This window comes from Triplophysa dalaica, chromosome 1, assembly GCF_015846415.1.
Source record: "Triplophysa dalaica isolate WHDGS20190420 chromosome 1, ASM1584641v1, whole genome shotgun sequence".
Lineage (NCBI taxonomy): Eukaryota > Metazoa > Chordata > Actinopteri > Cypriniformes > Nemacheilidae > Triplophysa > Triplophysa dalaica.
The window spans coordinates 13,689,187-13,695,186 of record NC_079542.1 but is presented as its reverse complement, the minus strand read 5'-3'; positions in this window follow the sequence as shown (position 1 = coordinate 13,695,186).

Sequence of the window (6,000 nt, the reverse complement as noted above, 5' to 3'; positions counted from 1 at the left end):
AGAATTGAAGTCAAGGAGGGATAATGTATTCAGGGTTCTTTAAAACAACTTCTTTTGTGTTCTGCAGAAGAAAGTCATACAGGTTTGGATTGACCTTGGGTGAGTAAATTGTAAATAATTTTCATTTTTGGCTGAATGATCCTTTTACATTTTAACTAATAATACAGTAGAAACCTCAAATTTTCATCACCGTCCTACAGCTGGTAATAAGAATTCCGCTACAAACATTCTAAGATAACCAACTGTCAAATAACAGCTTTCATGACTTTAACATCGGCTGTGAAAGCTGTTCTGTAATACACTGATATTGTGTGTGTGTGTTTGTGTGTGTGCGCACATAGCCTACCTCTAAAACACTTCTATGAAACGTCCTTTTAAGTCCTGCTTGCAAATGTCTCCTGGTCAATCTGCTTGTTTTATTATCCAACTCAGGTCCAAGATAAAAAGGCAAAACTAACGCTTCTGTTATTACTGTTAATTAATATAACCGGTCTGAGGCCAATCAGTCCGGTGTCATTTCCCTCGCCATAGTAGGATTTCTAACAAAGACTGACGTTTGCACATGCACTAGCAGACCTCTGTTACACTTCGATCGATTCGCATGTTTTTAACTGATGAAGAGAAGTTGACGCCAGTGTTACTGTTTATTGCTAAAAGCCAAAATGTATGAATACACGTGCACAATGAATACACGTGCACTGACCAATCACAATAGCCTGAGATATGGTATGGGTGTGACATCTTCACACGAACGTTCTTAGCGGGGAACCGATCACGACAGACCTGGTCAGCTTTACCAATCAGAGCATTTCGGATGGAGGGACTTTATATAGACCGGAAGAAATCCAATCGTATTGTGAGAAGAGGGACAGCGGTGAACAATAAACTTTAAATATGTGAAATACAAAGCTTTTTTTAAATTAGAAACATGAACATCCATTGTTTAACACTCAAAAAACAAGATCAAAGCCTCTAAAACAGCAAAAGACTGGCTCCTTTAAGAACCTTAGTAGAATCCTGAGTTTCTCAAACTGTGTAAGCGAGATTTACTGAGAAGACAGAGGTTGCAATCATCACATAAAGCGATTTGGTCAGCAGCATAATCCATTTACATATGTAAGCTTGTCCTGGATAAACATCTGAGGTGGATCAGTATTTGGTTTCCAGGGAGTCTATTGTGAAGCCAGGTTAGTAATGACTTATTTCATTGCCATGACAGTCTGCCACAAACACAGTTTGTCCTCACTTTGGCTTTCTGAGGCAATTCTCTGACCCAAACCTCAACACGCTGAGACCAGCGGTCACACATAAGCCTAAATGCAGACTTCATTCTGAAACTAATATGAGGTTTTTATTGCAGTATGTATATGGTTTAAGACATAATGGAGACAGAAAACAGATGATTTAGATTACAACACATTCAATACATCAATGAGGAAACTAAATCTACTAGCGAATCCATCTCATGGTCTCGTGGATCAAATTAAAATCAATGTTTGTGCTCAATGCACATACGATTTCAACCCACAACGCCAAAGAACACTGTGTTGTGCCACAATTAAACATTTGAATGAAGAACTGGCATCTGACCGCAGATAATATTTGTTGTCAAGTAGCAAAATCAGAGCTCTTAGACTGTCTCTTACATCGAAGTATCACACACAAACACATACACGCATGATTATTAAAGTACAAGTAGTCATTTCAGCATCTGTAAGAGGGAATTAAAGTGGTACTATAGCAGGCCTTACCCTCATAGTGTCCTTGGGGTGTGATTTCATGTCATTGTGGATATAAAAATACCATGTCTGGCTGGTCTTCTGGAGTACTTTTGTAAATGGCAGAAACATTGGCTGTTGGCTTGATCTTTCCTGGTCTCTTTTGTCTACCATCAATACTGTACGTCCCCATGGCGACTCGCAGGAGCCATTCACTGGCATTGTGTGGCTCATTTTCATACTCATTCTCTCCTAACCTCATGTGGCTTCTGCAACAAAGGGAGCTGATGAAGACATTTATTACTGACCTGTGTTTGAATGCTTCTTCTGTAAAAGTCACATATTCACTATGATACATTTAGATGCATATTCTTTATAATATTTTATGATCATTTATAATTCTTTATAATACTTGTTTTTTTTTCAATTAAAATACATTTGAAAAATAATTTAGAGAGCGAGGGAAAGAGACAGAGAGATGAATTACTTTAAATAAAACCATCTGCTAAATGATTAACTGATAAGAATTTACATAAAACATTTAATTTAAATTACACATACTAATGCTACCTTTTTATATAAAAATATATAGAAATAGAAAATATTTTTGCCCAGCAAATTGGAGAAATTTAATAATTAAGTCTTTCTCGCAATTCTCACTATTGCTTATTAGCATGCCTATTATTAGCGTATTGTCTGTTTATTAGTACTTATAAAGAACATGTTCTGCATGACCATATTCTACCCAATACCAAAACCTAACGATTACTTTACTAACAATTAATATCAACATATTTGTAGTTATTGAGGCAAAAGCAGTTGTAGTAGTTGTAGTAGTTGTAAATGTAGAATTGTTCCTTAAAATAAAGTGTGACCAAGAAGTCAATAATTCTTAATTATTTTAATCATTTTAATTGTAAAATAAATATTAAATGATTTTATGTGAAATGAGGCACAAAACAATTATATTTGCATTTACAAAAAGTGCACGAATAAATGTTTTAAAAAAAGTGATGGTTGGAGAAGAAAGGCGGATAAGCTTGTGTAAAAATGTAAAGCACGACTATTTTATAAATTAGTTTTATGATTTGGTGAACATGTCCAGTTATGAATTATTTCAATTCTTTAAGAACTGATTCAACTGACCTAATTTACAAGAACACATTTGAAATGCCCAAACTGGAATTAGGTTAATAATTAGCATAATTAGATACAATTGAGATTCTAGTTGGCATTTACACAATCTCTTTGAAAACTTATCAAATGTATTTTCAATAAACATTTTAAGTCCCTGATATTTTGTTTCTTTAGATCATGTTTTATGAAATACGGTAAGTAAAACATACAAAAAAACATAGACCAGTGAAGAAAGACATGTCAGATTACATCAGTATGCATGGTATGCCTACTTATTAAGAGTTTGAAGGATATATGTTTTAATTAGCCATACCTCTAGCGATTTAGACCTGGGAGACAATTATATTAACTAAAATGTTAATTAAAGTCGCAGAAAAAATCTTAATTGTTTTCACACCACTGGTCCTCTGTGAGTCCAGAAATAATTCTCGAAAGATTTTTCCCAATCCGGCATGCGGTGTCCTAAATATGCGAACTCCCATGTCACAATGGCTGCTGTCACATGAAGCGCTACCTGTTCTGACATGGAATCACAAAGAATGTCAGAACATTTTACTCTGAAGAACTGGAGCAAAGTAAATAAGTCTCTGTTAAACAGTAATGAGGAAAATTGTTACAAACAATTCATCATTAAAATAACACAGACAAACTCAATATTCATGTCAAATAGCAGTAGTCATGTTATATCATTAAGAATACCATTATACTTACAGTAGATACAGATAATAATGAGCCTATTCATATTGTATATGAATTTATATTAAGATATATGGGTAGTTGACAAATATAATGGTGAGACAGCAAAAAGAAAAAAAAAGAGATAAATCTTTCTTATGCTATATAGTTGTCATGTAAATAGTAATAATATAATATAATATATAATTAACAGTTTCTACATATATATATATATATTAATAACATTTCTAAATATTTGCCATGTCACACTATAGGACACACATACAGTATATTTGTCAAATACCCAACTGTGTATTACATGAATACCTTGTATTTTTATGATATCTGTTTTTAAATCATTTCTAAATCGTTTTTCAAATGATAGTAATTAGTGCAATATAGATACATAAAATGGAAAATTGCAAGATTTTTTATTCCTCAGATTTTATTTTAAAATGTATAAACTATTTATTGCTGTTGAAACTCTAAATGTATGAGATGTCAGACGTGTTCAAAAAATCGGCTACTGAGCTTGTATCTTCACCGACCAGACTAAATGATGGTGGCCCCATGTGACTCTTCCAGGTGTATGTTTTGTTAACAACAAAAACTGTGTGATATTCTTCAAGCACAGAGATGAATTTATCCCTGCGCGCGAGAGACAAAAAAACTGAAACTCAACACAGCCCTGAAACTTTGTAATGGATCCGACCGTAAACTACAGAATTTACGCTATTGTTAGTTTCCTATGAACTATAAATGATCACTGTCCTGTATGTTATACCTTTGTTTTTGACTTACAGCTCTTACAGTTGGAAATGAATGAGCAACAACCTCAGAAGCATCTGATCACAATTGACAATTCCAAAAGTATTTTGGTCTATTTTCTTCCCAAGGTTAAAAGATAGATGTTCTCCATCCATCCGCTTCTGTTCTCTGTCTCCTCACATACATCTGACTCTGCTTTAATAGTCTGTCAGTTTTTCTGGCTTACAAGCTTAACAGAGAGCTTGTAACAATCAAACAACAGTAAATCTGCTTGGGTTTCCTGTTGAAAGCAATCCTATAAAGAAAACAAGACGAGATCAGTCAGAACAGTTACAATTCTTAATTGAGGGCTTAGTGGTGAATGATAACACAAAGAGAGTGATGGCTTACACCACTGATTGTATAAAAAACACATTAAGCAGGATTTATTCAGACAAAATGCAAAGTAAATTAAAAAGAACTATATCAGTCTACAGTACCCTGCCAATAAATTTGCTTGAAAACTGCAGGTTATACAGCATATTTCTCTGGTTGTTATACTTAATGGTAATTATTGAAACTATTTATGCAAAAATATGCACAACAAATAATTCCATTCCATTCCATTTTCTACCGCTTATCCGAATTACCTCGGGTCACGGGGAGCCTGCGCCTATCTCAGGAGTCATCGGGCATCAAGGCAGGATACACCCTGGATGGAGTGCCAACCCATCGCAGGGCACACACACTCACTCACACCCTACGGACAATTTTTTCCAGAGATGCCAATCAACCTACCATGCATGTCTTTGGACCAGGGGAGGAAACCGGAGTACCCGGAGGAAACCCCCGAGGCACGGGGAGAACATGCAAACTCCACACACAAGTCGGAAGCGGGAATCGAACCCCCAACCCTGGAGGTGTGAGGCGAACGTGCTAACCACTAAGCCACCGTGCCCCCCATTACAACAAATAATAATAATAGTAATTATTATAATTGTCAACTTTCTTCTTGTTATTATTATTATTATTATCAGTATTATTATTATTATACCTAGCTTTTATTTTCACTAAACAATATTTTCACTAAGAAAAAAATCCGAAGGTATGATCTGCTTCAGAGCCAAACTCCCACGTACACTTTTTTTATCTCCTCCTCAGGCTATGCAGTGCAGATAAACAGCTTCTCTGAGGCAACGTGACCCTTTTCTAAAATAAGTTTGATCTTAGAATCAGCATTGACATGAAAATTGATTCTGAAAAGCATGCCGTGTTGTTTTCCCTCATAATTTGTTTGTTTCTGACGTTTACAAAGTAAGCGAACATACTGTGATCTTTGTTTTTTTGGTCTTCTGAGCGTTTCGCTTTGTTCTCGCTTCCTTCTTCATCATTTTGCCTCGTCTCTGAATCAGTCTCATCCACTCCATTCTCTATCTCAGGTACATCTTAGTGCACCCAACCATACATAATGCTTGCAGCGTCAGTGTCAGGAAGGAACTATTGATTCATAGTTTCCAGGGAAGAACCGGACACTTTTTTTATAGATCCCTGAGATACGAGTCTGAGCTGCCCCCCCCCCATCTTCTCCCAAGACATTGAGGAGAGGCAGAGGTTATTGGAATCGCCCATGCCTAGTTAGCAGGATCGAAAGGGCCTGAGGGGCCCAGAGGGAGGCTGGAAAATCTCCTGAGAAGCCAGGTTAATGGTCGAGAAAGCCGCTTAG